The following is a 19,648-nucleotide window of genomic DNA, read 5'->3' as shown; positions in this document are numbered from 1 at the left end:
TTGCAGAGGACTTTCTAATCCCTGAACACAGGTGACTAGGTTGTATCTGTTCCAACCTTTTCTTATTTATATTTGGTTTTTCACTATTACAGTAGCAACATTTTGTGGTCCTGAAGAAGGCATAGGATGAATATATCCTTTTTTTTGCTGAAACATGTTGACCCCTATTTTCTATTCACTGTCTTTTTTTTAAATTGACGCAATAGAGGGGTTGCTGAACTGTTCCTGTAGACAAACTAGGGAGATTTAACTGGCGTGACCAAAGGTGTTTGAGTGACACCCTAGGGCATCCATTGTGTTGGATGTAGTTGCCTCACACACCCAGAAGGGTGTCATGCTTCATCATAGGCGTTTGCTCCTCGTCGGGGAGGCGGTGCAACCCCCGACGGGCTCACCTCAAAGAGGGGCTCTTTGGCGGAGATCTTTTTATCCAACAGCCTTATGGTGAAGTGAGGGTGTGTGGCCAGGATGGTATGTAGTTTGGTGGGGTTATTAAAATGTAGCAAGGGGTACCGGAATTCACTTTATTCTGGGGGTCCCCTGGCTGCAATTAAAACGTGGAACTAGCTCGCTAGGTATCAACAGGTTAGGTCGAGTGACCCTAGAGAAGGCTAGAAGTGAGACTGGTCGACATGTTTCTCGCTCAGGGTAAAATCACCCGCGATTCATCAGGACCTTACAAAAAGTGCAAAGAAGAAGAAGAACAACAACATGCTTGTGTCATGTGTGTGGTGTAAGTTACCTCTGTGGAAGCTCCTATGCCTAAACACAGAGAAAAAATAAAGAAACAAGCAATGGTTACAACGTTTCCTGTAAATCAAAACAAGTCAAGTCATCGCCAGGGCATGAACATGATGTGGCATGCTGGTGGTACTGTAAACCATTGAGCACAACCAGTGCATGCCTGGGTGTATCGAGCGTGCAGCGTGCATTGTGGGGAGCACACACACACACTAAATACGTGAGGGAAAGTGTGATAGGGTAAAGTTGGTGGTTAAAAACAAGGGTTAAAATACAGCAGTCTAAGAGGGATATTATTCACATCCAGTGTCATTTAAAGAGCAGTTCTGGTAATGAAGACACCGGCTATATCACACTGTGGTTTGACACCAATAATCTCACACTGTGGCTTGACAAGTGGCGTTGTGAAAATGAGCACGTTCCCTACTCACCTAATGGTCAGGGACTACTTGCCACATGAGGGGTCGGCGGGTCAGTACATCGGGGGTGAGTCTAATGGATGTAGCTATAGGGAGCACATAAGTAAAGCCTCTGAGCTTCAATCACAGGCAAGGTAATGGTCTAATGTGAAATTGCTCTGACCTCCTTTCTCGTGCTCACCAAGATATCACTCACCTCAATCTGCCCGTGTCCGCGTGGGAAAACCTACCCATCTCCGCCGAGCTCCAGTAGATAAATGAGCTCGGCGGTCGGTGTTATTTAAACGAACCGGCGTTCGCTAACGCGTAACCACCTGCTTGTTAAATGTCACGTGATAAAAGCAGGTACTGTGGCGGCCATGTTGTGATGGTCAGGGAGTAATGTTATCTCTGTCGCTTAGATCGATAATTGCCGGCAATTTGCGCTAGGGAGCCCTATTATGTGTGCAAGACCCTTAGAGATAACAAAGGGAAGGACCCCGTATGTGCAATGGTAAGACCGCAGAATTCCGGCGTGCATATCGGAACTGCCGCTCGGTGTAGATGGTCACGTGATGTAAACACTCACTGTGGCGGCCATGATGTAGTGGGCAAGGAGTAGGTGGCAAGGAGAATACCTGCCGGAAACAAACTGTGGCGGTCCCTCGGATGGGGTGTGCAAATGCATCGGTCATATTATAATCTATCATTAGTGCAAACCCTGGTGTGTGATTGCACGGGAAGGATAACAGTGTATAAGCAAAGGCCAAGGGGGTGTTATCAGTAATAGAACGGTCAAATGAGTATTATATTAACACTGGGTGCTTTGCCTTAGCCGAGGTTGGAACAAGAGGAAAAGAATGATCTAGGTACAATAAATGGGACGATTGATTTAAAGTGAGTGCCAGGGGATGTCCTCATTGAGGCCCTGTTTGTCGGAAGAAAGGCGATGAACCCATCTTTGTTCCTTCCGGAAAAGGGCATTTTTGGGGCAGTTCGGACTGGATTCTAAAACTACCCACTTCAAAGAGTCTTCATTATGGTTGGAGTCTACATAGTGTTTGCACATTTTTGTATGGGTCTTTTTGCAGCGGAAATTGCTGCGATGTTCGATGATGCGAGTTTTGATGGGGCGGGTTGTCATCCCGATGTACTGTAGACCACACGGGCAAATTAGCATGTATATACAATGTGTCGTGTTACAGTTGGTATGGTGTCTGAGCTCCCATTTGAAAGTCTCGGAGAGCTGTATGGTCTTCAGAGTCATAGTGTATCTGCACACCCCACACATGCCACATGGGTAATGGCCCGTCACAGGAGGCAAGTGCCACAAGGTTTGTTGAGTTTCTTTCCTGACACTCTTGGGCCTGGTGCTAATTAGGATATCCTTCAGGTTTTGTGATCTCTTAAAAGCAAACCTCGGTTGTTCTAGAACCATGTCCCCTATGTTGAGGATACCCCAGTGGTGTTTGATTGTATTCCTGATTTTATTGGACAACGGGGTGAAGGTAGTCACACAGGTGATCGGTTGATTCTCAACAGTGGCTCTTTCCTGTCGTTCAAGGAGAGCTTCTCGGTTATTATTCCTGGCCCGTTTCCTGGCTTTCAAGACATCGCTTTTAGGGTAGCCTCTATCAAGTAGGTTCCTAGAGAGGATTGCGGACTCCTTCTTGTAGTTGTACACATCACTACAATTGCGTCTTATCCGTAGGAATTGGCCGAAAGGCAGGTTAGTGCGTAGGGCCCTTGGGTGATAGCTCTTGTAGTGGAGTAGGCTGTTGCGGTCTGTGGGTTTCCTGTACATGGTGGTTTTAAGAGACCCTTCCTCCAGTTTTATTGTTAGGTCCAGGAAGGAGATCTCGTTTGGCGAGGAGGCCATGGTGAAATGTAGGTAAGGGTTCAGTGTGTTGACCCATTCAAAGAAAGCCTCGTGGGAGGTCGGGGGGCCTCTCCACAGGATAAGGATGTCATCAATGAAGCGTCTCCACATTTTAACGTTATCCCGAAAGGGATTCGACTCATGGTGTATGTGTTTGCCTTCGAATTCCGCCATGTACAAACAGGCCACCGAAGGGGCAAAAGTACTGCCCATAGATGTCCCTTGGGTCTGGTGATAGTACTTTCCTCTGTACTCGAAATAATTTTCGGTGAGGGCTAGGGTGGCACATTCCATAATGAAAGTCTGCGGAGTGTTAGAGTCCCAAGCTTCTAAACCCAGTCTTTCCTCTATTACCTCAAGAGTGGCCCTCTGGGGAATGTTCGTGTAGAGGGCTTCTACATCTAGGGTAATCAAGAGATCAATTTGTCCTATATCCTGGATGCTATCCAAAATGCGTAGGACATCCGTGGTGTCTTGGATGTATGAGGGAATACATTTCACAAGTGGTTGTAAGAAATGGTCACAGAATTGGGAGAGTGGCTCCAATACGGAGTCTATCCCTGACACAATCGGTCTCCCTGGTACTGGCCTGGTTGCTTTGTGAATCTTGGGCAGTATATAAAAATATGGTACCCTTGGGTCCTTTTTTATAAGAAAATCTGCCTCTTTTTTGGTGATCCATTGTTCACATTCCGCGCTTATCACCAAGCTTGTTATTGTGGTCTGTAGGCGCATGGTTGGATCACTTGGAATGGGTGTATAGTATCTTTGATCATTGAGTTGTCGGGTGCATTCCAAATCATAGTCCACAGTATTCATTAAAACTGTGGCTCCCCCTTTGTCCGCCTGTTTAATAGTAATCAAGGGGTCTTCTGCCAGTGATTTCAATACAATCATCTCATTCCTAGAGATGTTGGAGTGCGGTGTCTGTCGGTCTAGTTTATTGATGTCTTTAAGTACGGCTTGTTCAAAAGTCAAGACTTCATTTGGGACCATCCCGTTATGGGGTGTGAAGGTTGAAGGATTATGTAGACCTGAGTCTTCAGTTGGTTCGCAAGGCTTGCCTTCGAAGAAGGTTTTCAATCTTATTTTTCTAAAGAATGATTGGATTTCTCTAGTTTGTTGGAATAGATCGATCCTGGGGGTGGGAACAAAGCCCAAACCTTTCTGGAGGACCTCTTCCTCTTTCTCTGTGAGGAGACGGCCAGAAAGATTGACCACAAGGCTCATTTTGGTCCTGATCGGTTCGTGCTCCTCGTGTCCATCCCTTGGGGGCGTGTGTCCTCCCATTGAACTCTCTTTTCTGGTACGTTCCCTCTTTTTCGCCCTCGCCCTCTGCCCCAGCCTCTGCCTAAAAAAGGAGGGTTTGTAGGGTTTTGGGGGGGATAGAATGGAGGATATTGTGGGGCAAAAGGTGGTTGGAAATGGGGGAATTGTGGGTATTGCCAAAAAGGGGGACCCACTGGTTGTCCCTGGTTAGGGTAATTTGGAAAGTTATGTTGTCCACGTCCCCTTCCTCTTTTTGCCCTAGTAGCCATCTGTGCAGGATCATTTTCCCCGCTACTGTCAGAGCCACTGTTGGAACCCCTCCTTGATGAAGTCGTGCTAGAATCAGAATTATAGTTAGTACCAGGGGGGACGTAGTCATCCTTTAGATAGGGATAGGCTTTTTCCTTTGAAAACTTTTTGATGTCTTTTTGTAGTTTTGCTACCTTTTGATTCATGGGGTACTCTTTATGTTCCGCCATTTCTTTATTTAACTCAGCCAATTTTGTCTTGAAGCCCGGGTTCTGTACCGCAGTCTTCAAGGCAGCCTCGGCTGCTTGGATCTTGACTAAAAGCGCATCTGCTAATCGTTTAGCTGTATTTACGATAAGAATGAGGAGGTCATGGGTGCACTTCCATTAAATCTGTGACCATTCGACTTTAAATCGTCCGTCCTCCCAGAAGATTCTGCGAAAGTTCTTAACGATCAAGCCATTCGGAGCAATTTTGGCTTTAAAATACTCAGCCATCATAGTCCCGTGTATTGTCATTCTTATCCATTCTCGTTTGAGGTCGGACAGGGATTGCCACTCGGTTGTATTACTCCCCGTGGCAGGTTCTATGTCAATGCCAAAAAGGGAGGGTGTCCTCATAATCGCTGCTGCATCCTCCTCACCAAAACTCAGTCCCTGTCCCTCCATAGTGGTAAGGTCAAGAGAGCCTGGTCCCGGTGGGGTGGGGTCCTTCACAGAAGGTAGGGAAAAAGGAGAGAAAACAAAGAGGAGAAAAGGTTCCAAACCCAATGTGGGGTGTGGACCGTATATGACCCACCACGATGGTGTGGGATCAATTAGTAGGGGGATCTGAATAATCTAACCCACCGAGAGGAAACTCCCACGGTTGGCACAGTGCAAAAGTATTTATCAAAGAGGAGGGAGGAAAATTGATCACTTGATCAACGGACACTGATTACCACTCTGAATGGTGGAAGGTCCAGTATCAGCATGTGTCCGTATCTAGTACAGATGACGCAATAGAGGGGTTGCTGAACTGTTCCTGTAGACAAACTAGGGAGATTTAACTGGCGTGACCAAAGGTAATTGAGTGACACCCTAGGGCATCCATTGTGTTGGATGTAGTTGCCTCACACACCCAGAAGGGTGTCATGCTTCATCATAGGCGTTTGCTCCTCGTCGGGAAGGCGGTGCAACCCCCGACGGGCTCACCTCAAAGAGGGGCTCTTTGGCGGAGATCTTTTTATCCAACAGCCTTATGGTGAAGTGAGGGTGTGTGGGCAGGATGGTATGCAGTTTGGTGGGGTTATTAAAATGTAGCAAGGGGTACCGGAATTCACTTTATTCTGGGGGTCCCCTGGCTGCAATTAAAACGTGGAACTAGCTCGCTAGGTATCAACAGGTTAGGTCGAGTGACCCTAGAGAAGGCTAGAAGTGAGACTGGTCGACATGTTTCTCGCTCAGGGTAAAATCACCCGCGATTCATCAGGACCTTACAAAAAGTGCAAAGAAGAAGAAGAACAACAACATGCTTGTGTCATGTGTGTGGTGTAAGTTACCTCTGTGGAAGCTCCTATGCCTAAACACAGAGAAAAAATAAAGAAACAAGCAATGGTTACAACGTTTCCTGTAAATCAAAACAAGTCAAGTCATCGCCAGGGCATGAACATGATGTGGCATGCTGGTGGTACTGTAAACCATTGAGCACAACCAGTGCATGCCTGGGTGTATCGAGCGTGCAGCGTGCATTGTGGGGAGCACACACACACACTAAATACGTGAGGGAAAGTGTGATAGGGTAAAGTTGGTGGTTAAAAACAAGGGTTAAAATACAGCAGTCTAAGAGGGATATTATTCACATCCAGTGTCATTTAAAGAGCAGTTCTGGTAATGAAGACACCGGCTATATCACACTGTGGTTTGACACCAATAATCTCACACTGTGGCTTGACAAGTGGCGTTGTGAAAATGAGCACGTTCCCTACTCACCTAATGGTCAGGGACTACTTGCCACATGAGGGGTCGGCGGGTCAGTACATCGGGGGTGAGTCTAATGGATGTAGCTATAGGGAGCACATAAGTAAAGCCTCTGAGCTTCAATCGCAGGCAAGGTAATGGTCTAATGTGAAATTGCTCTGACCTCCTTTCTCGTGCTCACCAAGATATCACTCACCTCAATCTGCCCGTGTCCGCGTGGGAAAACCTACCCATCTCCGCCGAGCTCGAGTAGATAAATGAGCTCGGCGGTCGGTGTTATTTAAACGAACCGGCGTTCGCTAACGCGTAACCACCTGCTTGTTAAATGTCACGTGATAAAAGCAGGTACTGTGGCGGCCATGTTGTGATGGTCAGGGAGTAATGTTATCTCTGTCGCTTAGATCGATAATTGCCGGCAGTTTGCGCTAGGGAGCCCTATTATGTGTGCAAGACCCTTAGAGACGACGAGGAGCAAACGCCTATGATGAAGCATGACACCCTTCTGGGTGTGTGAGGCAACTACATCCAACACAATGGATGCCCTAGGGTGTCACTCAAACACCTTTGGTCACGCCAGTTAAATCTCCCTAGTTTGTCTACAGGAACAGTTCAGCAACCCCTCTATTGCGTCATCTGTACTAGATACGGACACATGCTGATACTGGACCTTCCACCATTCAGAGTGGTAATCAGTGTCCGTTGATCAAGTGATCAATTTTCCTCCCTCCTCTTTGATAAATAATTTTTTTTTTAATTGTCATTTGCACTGTTTTTAAACTTGAGCTTTGAGAGATATTAATAAAAGGTTTCTTCTCTCACTGTTCAATTTTAACTCACTATCTTTCATTATTTTGCACTGCACTCATCACCCCTACACGTATTGATTGCTCACATCTGTAGGACCAACCACAGCGTGTTTAATCGCTACCATCTGAATAGCATAAAAACATCTGCGAGCTCCCCTTTCCTTTTGAAAGGGTTGTAGCCCTTAGTGACACTAGTGTGTTACTAGGAGGAGACCCAGATGATGAAGCATGTCACCAATGATGAGTGATGGGAATCCGTTCTTTTAAAGGATATTTCTTTTTAGCCTACAAGAGGTGTACAGGTTAGTGGTTACGGGTTCTTTAGGTCTCATGTGGCTCCAACACATAGAAATTTAGTATGTCTTTATGAATAGACCCGTGGATACTGTGGTTTGTATCTAGCTTGTGACTGGGGAGTATATCCACACCAGGTCTTAAAACATTCCCTTAGACCCTTTACACGCCTTAGTTTTTCTCGCATTGCATATGCCACCACAGTGTCACAAAAAAGTGATGCTACGCCGGCGTAAGGCCTCATAAATAAGGCCCAAAGTTCTAAGCTGTACGATCAGCAGCTCTTTAACCCGCCGTGGTGCAGTGAAATAATGGGTGGGCATGATTCGGAGGGGTCCCGGCCGTCCTCCACACACGGCCACTGTGATGTCGGACGGACCCTGGAAAAGGGTTAATGGCAGTTTATAGGTTAGTGTGCGATATAAGGATAGTCAACTTATGAACTGAAAGTAAAAATAGGACCTTTATGGAAAAAGCAGTGGCTCGCTGAGCTATCCACATATAAAAAAGTTTTGAGATCTGCATGGTACATGTTCTTTACAATAGACATATTTATCCTTTGCACTACTTTATGGTGAGACACAATTGCCACAAGACAAAACACCCGACCTCTCTCCCTTAGGAACATCAATCACCAGAGGTATCTTGACATTTTCACTGTTCACTGAAAACTGCTAGACACACAAGGAACTCTGCCGTAGGTGTTTTAAACCCATAGTTTTTAACCCAATCAGGGGGAAAAGAACTGTTGAAAGGCCTCGTAGGACGATCGAGGAGAAGTGATAGTTAAGGCTGGGATGACAACATACATGGGGTCCTAGAGAAAGATTTTCCAGCTCCCCCACATTCACCCTGACCGAAGATTCAAACAGAGGAAAGCTGTGCTTCTGGTTAAGGCGTTTGGCTTTCTTAAGAGTTTATTTAATATTGCTTAGATGGATTTGTTTCCCTTAGTGCTTAATTTGAGCCAGTGGTTTCCGGTGCTCGGGACCAGCAGTTAATTGTTGGCACAGACACTTAATTGTAGAGACCTGCATTTATGACAGCTTCCTCATGGTGCCCCTGTTTGTATAATTCAGAGACGAGCAGAACAACAACTGTTTATTTATTCCGTATGAATTAAAAACCGCTCATACCTGCCGCCCAAGCTAGTTTTATAGCTTTGGGGCCTGAAATAGTCTGAATTGTCACACTGGTAGCTGTGTGCTGGTTAGTAGTTGTGCAGGTAATGTCATTCGCAACGCTAGCAGTGGCGATGGGTAGTGCACGATGCAGTGGCCTCCTGATTAGAGCCCTGGGCCTTACTTTTTTTTTTTTTTACAAATGAAGCCCTGGACTTCCCTCCGGCGTACAGCAGAGGTCCTGGGTGGCTCGCCTCCTCCATCAGCTGCATTAGGAGGGATGCTGTAGACGCCTCAGATTCCTGGCATAGACAGGCTCCTGAGCCCCATACGTGCACACATAGCTCCGGCATCACTAATGTTCTATCTATATTATAGCCGCCGCCACTTGGCATCCACGATCATGTTTAATTGCAGCTGTTATTTATAGAGTTAAGTGTACATTTGATTTTGTCGCATTCGGTTTCTGATTTCCACCAGTAGAAGGTCACCCGTGCTGAATCAGCAGATGGGCCTGTATATAAGAAGGGATGGCGGCCCACTGCTGCAGCTTCAGACTTTACGGTAAGTGCAGCAGCCCTGGGCGCTGATTTAAGTCGTTTTACAGCTCGTTTGAGGGTGTGCAGCAAAGGTACCTCGCAAGAACTCCCTCACTCCAGGCTCCCTTCATCCCCTCAGGCACCCTTTCCCCTCACACCGAGTCCGAGCAAAACTAAGCATTGTGGCAAAAATGAAGCATTCCTAACTTAAAGTGGAAATGCATGCACGTAGCTCAAGCTGCTCGAAAGCAAACTGTGATGTGATGTTTGATCGGAAGGACTTACTGTACCGTGCTTGCTTTTTTGCAGGGGCTCCGGGAAGGATTTGGTTTCTGAAGCTAAAGGCATTGAGAGGTAAGACTCGAGTCCACTGAGGTGGACGTTAACGCATGCATCAACAGGTTTACACTCCCCTTGTAGTCCGTGCACGGGGTATTCAGTGCTGAGCTGCATACAAAAGCGCGTAGAAGTGAGCGAGGCTGGAGGGCAGAGAAGCCTCTCTAGAGCCTGTGTGCGGGTGCACAGGGTAGCACCCACAGAGCCTTCAGACTCAGGTGAGGCCTCCCATCGATGGTGTGAGGAGGAGCGACAGATAACTTGCCAATGTTCCCACCAAGAAAAGATCTTCGTAGCTTCGCCTTCCTTCATTTGAAAGAAGCACCCCCAATGTTTCGGACACCGTTTGCACTCCAAGTCCAGACTTGCTGCGCTTCGGGCCAAGAGGCCATTCCCATGGGTCTGGGATGCAGTCACTCCCACAAAACTCCACTATTTCCAAACCTCTGACGTTTAGACTTTAACAGCAGAAGGTAAATGGGGGTGGGAAAGAAGTTTAATCGAGAAAAACCGGGCAGCACACTGTCACCCTTAAAATGCACTCTTGGACAAAACAGAACACCCCCACGACTAGTTGTGAGATCTGTGGATACCTTTTCTTCGCTTTTTGAACTAGTGGGAGAGCTACAAAGTGAAGAATATACTCTACCATTACTTTAGAGTAATGGTGTCACTAAACTGCTATGCATGTACCAAATCCATATCCAGGACACGCAAATAACACCTATTAAGAGGCCAACTTCTAAGACCAACCCGGAAAACCTTCAGAATCTCAAAAATTCAACAACTCTGTATGACACGAATCAGAAAATCCGTGTTTATTTTAATTGAAGGTTATTCCTTGTTTCCTCCCACTGGAATGTCACATTTCTCAAGAGCTTTAGATGAAGTATGAATCGTACGGTGAAACCAGGGAGGGGCACACAGTCCCATCTAACAAGGTACTGTAGTGCACCTTCCAGGAGCCTGGGCTGAGGTCCCCCCCTTCCTGGCACCTGTCCAGTGTGAGACAAATTGTCATTTGCTTCCCAGTTAGGTCTCTGAGGCTGGATCAGCAGTCATCCCTCCAGGGGGCTGAAGGCGACTCTCGCCTTATTAAGAGGCTTTTATTACAGCGCTTAGATGCCACTGCTAGTTAAATAGCTGCTTCGGGGTCGTTAACTATTTATTTATGGGACCTGGCTGACTTTCATGGGGCCGTAACTTTGAGACTTTAATGGGCTCAGTTGGGATTCTCTACATCGTGAGGCAGATTGGTGTAACTCTTGTGCGGTGGTCAGTCTTTGCGGTGCCGCGTCCCATATTTAACGGAATGCGCTAAAGAAACTCTTCCTTCAAGAGCCTTCTCTACAGCTTTCAGACCCCCCCCCCCTCCCCAAGCAGTGAGTGAAACACATCGAGGGGGCGCAGGGACATCTTAAGAATTTTGGAGCACTGGGCCAAAGTATTTTGGGGGCCTTGCTCGGATCAGCTTTGAATTTATGATCCCATTTCAGCTCTTTTATGCCCCCTGTGGGACACATTATAATTGTGTTTAACATCTAATATTCATGGGTAGAGGCATGTGTTTTCAATTTTATAATACATAATCAGATAATTAATATTATTGCAAATAATTTCTGTGACCCCCCCTTCAATTTCTCACATGTGAGGTCCTCTTATGATCTAATAGAAAAGAATCAGATGTTGCATGGTGTGGAAAAATGTAAACATTTCTCTGCAAAATGTCTGTAATAGCCTCCCATACACCACCCACATTAAAACTAAATTAAAGGAAAATCGTACTTAAAACAATATGTTTAAGAATTATTCACGGTCATCAGGGCAAGACACTGGCGCTAGCTCTATCAGGGGGGCCTGTGGAAGACTGGGCTGTGGGCCAGGGCCCACTTTGGCCATGCCTTAAAACGTCTCTGAGGGGACCCCCTAGAATTGTAGCTCTGCACTGGGGCTTCAGCCCCATCCAGGCGGAGGCTGCACTGACACTCGCCTGTAGTGGGAGCTCATTCCCCAGGCACTCATTACTCCGAGCGGAGGCTGCACTTACACTCGCCTGTAGTGTGAGATCATTCCCCAGGCACTCAGTACTCTGGGCGGAGGCTGCACTGACACTCGCCTGTAGTGGGAACTCATTCCCCAGGCACTCAGTACTCTGGGCGGAGGCTGCACTTACACTCGTCTGTAGTGGGAGCTCATTCCCCAGGCACTCAGTACTCCGGGCGGAGGCTGCCCCGACACTCGCCTGTAGTGGGAGCTCATTCCCCAGGCACTCAGTACGCTGGGCGGAGGCTGCACTGACACTCGCCTGTAGTGTGAGATCATTCCCCAGGCACTCAGTACTCCGGGCGGAGGCTGCACTGACACTCGCCTATAGTGGGAGCTCATTCCCCAGGCACTCAGTACTCCGGGTGGAGGCTGCACTGACACTCGCCTGTAGTGGGAGCTCATTCCCCAGGCACTCAGTACTCCGGGCGGAGGCTGCACTGACACTCGCCTGTAGTGTGAGATCATTCCCCAGGCACTCAGTACTCTGGGCGGAGGCTGCACTGACACTCGCCTGTAGTGTGAGATCATTCCCCAGGCACTCAGTACTCCGAGCGGAGGCTGCACTTACACTCGTCTGTAGTGGGAGCTCATTCCCCAGGCACTCAGTACTCTGGGCGGAGGCTGCACTGACACTCGCCTGTAGTGGGAACTCATTCCCTAGGCACTCAGTACTCCGGGCGGAGGCTGCACTTACACTCGTCTGTAGTGGGAGCTCATTCCCCAGGCACTCAGTACTCCGGGCGGAGGCTGCACTGACACTCGCCTATAGTGGGAGCTCATTCCCCAGGCACTCAGTACTCTGGGCGGAGGCTGCACTGACACTCGCCTGTAGTGGGAGATCATTCCCCAGGCACTCAGTGCTCCGGGCGGAGGCTGCACTGACACTCGCCTGTAGTGGGAGCTCATTCCCCTGGCACTCAGTACTCTGGGCAGAGGCTGCACTTACACTCGCCTGTAGTGGGAGCTCATTCCCCAGGCACTCAGTACTCTGGGCGGAGGCTGCACTGACACTCGCTTGTAGTGGGAGATCATTCCCCAGGCACTCAGTACTCCGGGCGGAAGCTGCACTGACACTCGCATGTAGTGGGAGCTCATTCCCCAGGCACTCAGTACTCCGGGCGGAGGCTGCACTGACACTCGCCTCTAGTGGGAGCTCATGCCTCAGGCTCTCAGTACTCCGGGCGGAGACTGCACTGACACTCGCCTATAGTGGGAGCTCATTCCCCAGGCACTCAGTACTCTGGGCGGAGGCTGCACTGACACTCGCCTTTAGTGGGAGCTCATTCCCCAGGCACTCAGTGCTCCGGGCGGAGGCTGCACTGACACTCGCTTGTAGTGGGAGCTCATGCCTCAGGCACTCAGTACTCTGGGCAGAGGCTGCACTTACACTCGCCTGTAGTGGGAGCTCATTCCCCAGGCACTCAGTACTCTGGGCGGAGGCTGCACTGACACTCGCCTGTAGTGGGAGCTCATTCCCCAGGCACTCAGTACTCCGGGCTGAGGCTGCACTGACACTGGCCTGTAGTGGGAGCTCATGCCTCAGGCACTCAGTACTCCGGGCGGAGGCTGCACTGACACTCGCCTGTAGTGGGAGCTCATTCCCCAGGCACTCAGTACTCTGGGCAGAGGCTGCACTTACACTCGCCTGTAGTGGGAGCTCATTCCCCAGGCACTCAGTACTCCGGGCTGAGGCTGCACTGACACTGGCCTGTAGTGGGAGCTCATGCCTCAGGCACTCAGTGCTCCGGGCGGAGGCTGCACTGACACTCGCCTGTAGTGGGAGCTCATTCCCCAGGCACTCAGTACTCTGGGCAGAGGCTGCACTTACACTCGCCTGTAGTGGGAGCTCATTCCCCAGGCACTCAGTACTCCGGGCGGAAGCTGCACTGACACTCGCCTGTAGTGGGAGCTCATTCCCCAGGCACTCAGTACTCCGGGCGGAGGCTGCACTGACACTCGCCTCTAGTGGGAGCTCATGCCTCAGGCTCTCAGTACTCCGGGCGGAGACTGCACTGACCATCGCCTATAGTGGGAGCTCATTCCCCAGGCACTCAGTACTCCGGGCTGAGGCTGCACTGACACTCGCCTGTAGTGGGAGCTCATTCCCCAGGCACTCAGTACTCTGGGCGGAGGCTGCACTGACACTCGCCTGTAGTGGTAGTTCATTCCCCAGGCACTCAGTACTCCGGGCGGAGGCTGCACTGACACTCGCCTGTAGTGGGAGCTCATTCCCCAGGCACTCAGTGCTCCGGGCGGAGGCTGCACTGACACTCGCCTGTAGTGGGAGCTCATTCCCCAGGCACTCAGTACTCTGGGCGGAGGCTGCACTGACACTCGCCTGTAGTGGGAGCTCATTCCCCAGGCACTCAGTACTCCGGGCTGAGGCTGCACTGACACTGGCCTGTAGTGGGAGCTCATGCCTCAGGCACTCAGTACTCCGGGCGGAGGCTGCACTGACACTCCCCTGTAGTAGGAGCTCATTCCCCAGGCACTCAGTACTCTGGGCGGAGGCTGCACTGACACTCGCTTGTAGTGGGAGCTCATTCCCCAGGCACTCAGTACTCCGGGCGGAGGCTGCACTGACACTCGCCTGTAGTGGGAGCTCATTCCCCAGGCACTCAGTACTCCGGGCGGAGGCTGCACTGACACTCGCCTGTAGTGGGAGCTCATTCCCCAGGCACTCAGTACTCCGGGCGGAGGCTGCACTGACACTCGCCTGTAGTGGGAGCTCATTCCCCAGGCACTCAGTGCTCCGGGCGGAAGCTGCACTGACACTCGCCTGTAGTGGGAGCTCATTCCCCAGGCACTCAGAACTCCGGGCGGAGGCTGCACTGACACTCGCCTGTAGTGGGAGCTCATTCCCCAGGCACTCAGTACTCCGGGCGGAGGCTGCACTGACACTCGCCTGTAGTGGGAGCTCATTCCCCAGGCACTCAGTGCCCTGGGCGGAAGCTGCCCTGACACTCGCCTGTAGTGGGAGCTCATTCCCCAGGCACTCAGTACTCTGGGCAGAGGCTGCACTGACACTCGCTTGTAGTGGGAGATCATTCCCCAGGCACTCAGTACTCCGGGCGGAGACTGCACCGACACTCGCCTGTAGTTGGAGCTCATACGCCAGGCACTCAGTACTCCAGCCTGGACCCAGGCATGGGGAGTGACTGTCACCGACAGCACGCGCGGCCCTGCTCCATCACCTGGGAGATCAAAATGTGATATCTATCAGTCCATGACGCGTGATCCTCTAGGACCATCTGGTCCCAGATGATGAACACCTTCTGAGAGGGGCTGCCAAGGACACCGAATCAAGCCCTTTATGGAACTTCTCAGCACGGTGGGCATCAGCCTCTGTAGTCCATGGGGGGACCGGGCACCTCCTGGGGCATAGACCCAGCTTCAATGTGCCATTCTGCAAAGCTGCATTTGACTTGATACTGTGAAGGTTATCAATAAAGGGGATGGAAATTGTAGACAGGTGCATTTTATGTATAGTCTACAAGATCACATGGTGTCTGCAGGGTCGCCAGCAGCACTTCTCTGCCTAGAAGCACTTACCATAAAAGATATGGCACACTCCACCTTGTTGCAGGACAGCACTTTACAGTCAACGACCAGACACAGTACATTACCCTTCAAAATGCATGCGTAAATTAAGGAATGACGTGAACTTATGCTTACTGTGCAACATTCAACTGAGGGATCGGTCTGCTTTCTAAAGCTGAGATTCTGAAACTTGTGTTTTTTTCTAATTCAGCCCCTTTCAATGTATAGAATCACGTTTGATACTCCATCTGGTAGAGGCAGGGTGAGAAAAGGAAATGTGTTAGATATAGGTGGCTGACAAGACTGAAGATGGTATTTATGTTTCGTAAACTTACAAAAGTTACTTTGAGAGCATATATCCAAATTAATTAAACTCCCTCTACAATCTATAGTTTTTAGTCCATTTATTTAAAGATTCTTGCACCTAATGCATATCTTAGTCTGATTTCCTTGGAAGATTAGTTTGCTTAGTGTTCTGGATAGTTACAATAAGGCCAACCTTTCCCAAAGTCCACCAGCCGCCACTGAGTCAACACACAGTAAGGATTGAACCCTTTCAGGGACAGTGTGAGCTTTAAGGGGCAGATTGACAAGCCCCTTGCGCCTCTTTTACGCCACCATTGCGTCAGTTTTGTGACGCAGCGGCGGCGCAAAGCCAGCGCCATGCTGCGGGGTATTTCCAACGTGACGCACGTTGGAAAGCCCTGCGCTACATGAAGGCGTTCCGGCGCAGGGGGTGGGGGCGTTCTGGCACAGGAACGCCTCCTAAAAGTGGCTGAGTGAAATCAACAAGGCGTAAGGATTGACGCAGCATGTTAGGGATAGGGCACCCCCGAGCCTTGCTGGAGCTGCCTTGCGCTTGCAACGCAACTCCAGTAATGCGCCGTCTTTCCGACGGGGATGCAACACGCATCTGCCCATCCGTGCGCCATGGTGCGCATGCGGCACAACAGTGGTGGGGCACGGGTGGGCAGATGTATCGCAACTCTTCTGGCGCTTCCCTGCTGATAAGCAGAGATGCGCCAGAAGTAGTAAATCTGCCCCTCAGTGTGCTGCAAGGTGCAGGGGGGAGAGCGCTGGAAACGCACCAGGTATTTCAAGCGCAGCAGGCTTCACGCATGCTGCAGCACAGCAAAGGTGATGATTGCTCTGCAGAGGCCCATCCAGGCTCCAGCTACATCAATGCTGGCCTCTCTGCAGTGACTACCACAGGGGTCCAATCAGAGGGAATTGTGGGTGGCTTTGGTGAATTGGACTTCTATCCACAGAGAAGTGGACAGAAACCATGAGCTCATCCCACACAGGCCTCTGAACAGACTGGAAATGATACCAAGCGTTTATCTTTACCTGATCAGAGTCCGACTCAACCACCAACCCAGAAGTACCACTCTGCACTAAGCTGACCAATTGATCTGGGATAGGTTATTGGTAATATTTTGAGCTTCATCCAATATACATAATTTGCAAAGGATGAAAGGCCATTCACATGGCTTTAAGTGGGCTGGGTCCCACCGGTGCTGAGTACAGGCAGCTTTTTAAAGGAGGCCTCGAAACGGGTCTCTATCGGGCTCTGTTTTGTGCTCAGACACTGGCGGCCGTTTTTTTCAGACTGCAGTGACAGCAGGCACATGGATGTGCGCATGCGCACACTGCTCACTTCTCACTAGTGGAGATGCTACGGCATGACGTCATGCCAGGTGAAAGTTGAAGGGAAATCCTTTATAGAGAGTCATTTTCCTCTGATTTCCCTTCTCTCTGTGAAAGTCAGGAGCAGCAACATTGTCGTGGTGTCCCCAGGGCTTTAAGTGGAAGCTTTTTCAATATTATATACAAGCCATAGTTGCTGCTTATTTATCTCATGCAACTAACAACCATTGACATAGCCAAAAGTCCTGACTTGCTGTAGGTATTATGTTACTTGTTGTATGCCGGCATCAAACAGCTTATTGCCAACAACGGAAGTACTTGGGTTAATTGATTCTGTCATCTTCTCGAGTCCCACTCCCCTTGAGGCAAGGATAATACTGGATAAGGGAGGAAGTGATACATTTAATAGCCTGCCTAACGCCTTGTCTGTATTGCCCTCAGGGAGGACATCAATGACCTCTTTGTCTGTCCTGTCATGGAATATAGCGGGCTTGGGTTCCAAAACCAGCTCCCCTGAATGGCAATCTTTTATCTCTGGGCATGATTTGTGCCTGTTTCAGGAAACTTGGGCAATGGAAACGATCTATTGTGTAGGCTATTTGAATTTTTATGTTTCAGCAATTGCAGGTGGTAAAGGCGGGCCATCGGGCGGTCTATCAGTCTGGGTTCGCCAAGATGTTGGCTTCGTGGGGAAGGTTTTAGAATCTCACAGTAAGGACATATTAATACTTAGATTCACATGGGGTGAGGGCAAAAGGCTTGATGTGTACAACATCTCTGCGAGGGGCACTAAGGGAAAGAACTCGGATGTACTGGCCTCCCTAGACTCACTGCTTGACCAGCATTCTAGGAGCAGAGATGTAATATTAGCAGGAGATTTTAACCCGACATTTGAACCCATTTTAAACAGGACTTCTAATTTTTATGATCCCGAAGATGAATTGTGGAATATCCCGAAATTAGAACTAATTCCCGTAAAAAAATGAACAGAAGCCATAATTCAGATGAATTCACTCTGTATGGAGAAAGGCCTGAGGGCCACAAATGGCAGAACTCAGTCAGACAAAGACGGTGCTGCCACATTTAACAATGGCACCAGTCAAAGCCGAATTGATTATGTTTTAATACATTTTCAGTTATGGCACAAACTAAGAGATATGAGTGTTGTTGTTCGCAACGAAAGCGATCATAACCCGCTAGTTGTGGTCTTTGAAATTAGAGCAGACATAGTTATATCTCCCTCTAAAGGGGATTTGTTAACCCTTGTTCCAATTCCATCAAATAATATGAGGCGCTTGAAATGGGCTATTCTCCTAGTAAAACCGGAAGTTCTAGAGATGTTGGCAGTAGATGCAGTTAATGCAACTTCAGTCATGGAGGAACTTTTGTTTAATAAGGCCTCGTCTGAGGAGGTTATTAGATTCCACGGGGAGTGCTTTAGAACGCTTTGCACCTATTTTCTTAAGACTGGTAAAAATAATGGTACCATCCGGAAAAAGGGAAGTGCCTGGTTTAATACGGAATGAAAAGAAGCCCGTAGCTCCCTTGGGAAAGCAAGTAAGGGTGGTAATATGCCCTCAGTTCGATATTCTAGGCATAAATATAAGAAAGCCCAGGAGATGGCAAAAAAATCTTGGGATGAAAAAAGGTGGCAGGAACTTAAAAGAGCCTGTGAAAATAAAAATCAGAAACTCTTCTGGGATGTAGTAAAATGGGGCAGAGGTGGGACCCATGCAGAACCAGTCAATTATGTGAGCCAAGAACAATAGGTCAAGCACTTTGAATCACAATATGAGTCTAGTAATGTTGACGAGGAACAGTCTGCCCCCCCATTGGTTTATTATGACGACCCTGCCTTCTTAAAAATGGATGTCGACATTGCACTAGGTACCCTGCAGGGAGGTAAAGCGCCAGGCCCTGACGGCATTCCAGCCGATATTTTTCTCCATGATAAAACTATATGGAGCCGTTACATCTTACTTCTAATGAATGAAATTGCAATGGGTGCACCGATACCGGAGTCTTGGAAAGGTGCTGTGATCATCCCAATATTTAAAAATGGAGATAAGTCTAATCCGGGAAATTATAGACTCATAAGTCTAATTGACTAATCCCAAAAGATCAGGGGCCGCCTTGTTTTAGATAAAATCCAGGACTGGCTTATTGAGCAGGACATCCTTACCCCCCCTTCAAGCAGGCTTCCGTTCAGGCGTAAGCACTATTGATCAGACATTTCGCTTCACTTTCCTTTGTTGGAAAACAGTGGTCCTGGAAAAATGCAGCCTGTTTGCTGCCTTTGTAGACCTAAGGGCAGCTTTTGACCTAGTGCCTCGAAATACACTGTGGAGAGTTTTGTCTGATTTAAAGATGCCCCAAGATCTATTATCTCTTGTAGCTAGACTCCAAGAGGACACCTATGCGAAGATTAGGTGGGGAAGTTAGGGCCAGGTTACTCCCGCATTTAGAGTGGGCAGGGGGGTGAGACAAGGTTGCGTTATGGCCCCCACTTTGTTTTCCATCTTTATAAACAGGGTTGCAAAATTCTTGGACACTCCAAAGGACGCACCTAAATTGGCAGGCGTAAGAATTCCGATTCTTATATTCGCCAATGACATCCTCTTAATAGCAAAATCTCCGAATGGTTTACAGCGAGCATTCGTTCTCTTTAAGGAATTTTGTCACATACGGGGTCTTGAGATAAACGTCTCAAAAACTAAATACATGACATACAAACCGCAAAGATCCTCAGGAGGAGTAATGCTATTGAATAAGCATCCCTTGGATAAGGTGAATGACTTCACATACCTAGGAGTTATTATCCAGGA

The 19,648-nt window shown here is 48.8% G+C and overlaps 1 protein-coding gene across 1 annotated transcript in view; it reads left to right on the top strand.

Moving 5' to 3' along the window:
- The first annotated feature begins 9,515 nt into the window (after positions 1-9,515).
- Positions 9,516-19,648, top strand: part of LOC147684408 (myosin-4-like) — a 47,888-nt gene continuing 37,755 nt past the window's right edge. Inside the window, exon 1 of the mRNA XM_086940333.1 lies at positions 9,516-9,608. The gene's annotated coding sequence lies outside the window, so the exon portion shown is untranslated. The remainder of the gene's footprint in view (positions 9,609-19,648) is intronic.

This window comes from Lissotriton vulgaris, chromosome 10 (genome assembly GCF_964263255.1).
Source record: "Lissotriton vulgaris chromosome 10, aLisVul1.2, whole genome shotgun sequence".
In the NCBI taxonomy this organism is placed as follows: domain Eukaryota; kingdom Metazoa; phylum Chordata; class Amphibia; order Caudata; family Salamandridae; genus Lissotriton; species Lissotriton vulgaris.
Note: the sequence above shows the minus strand (reverse complement) of the source record. Positions and strands in the feature narration are given on the sequence as shown.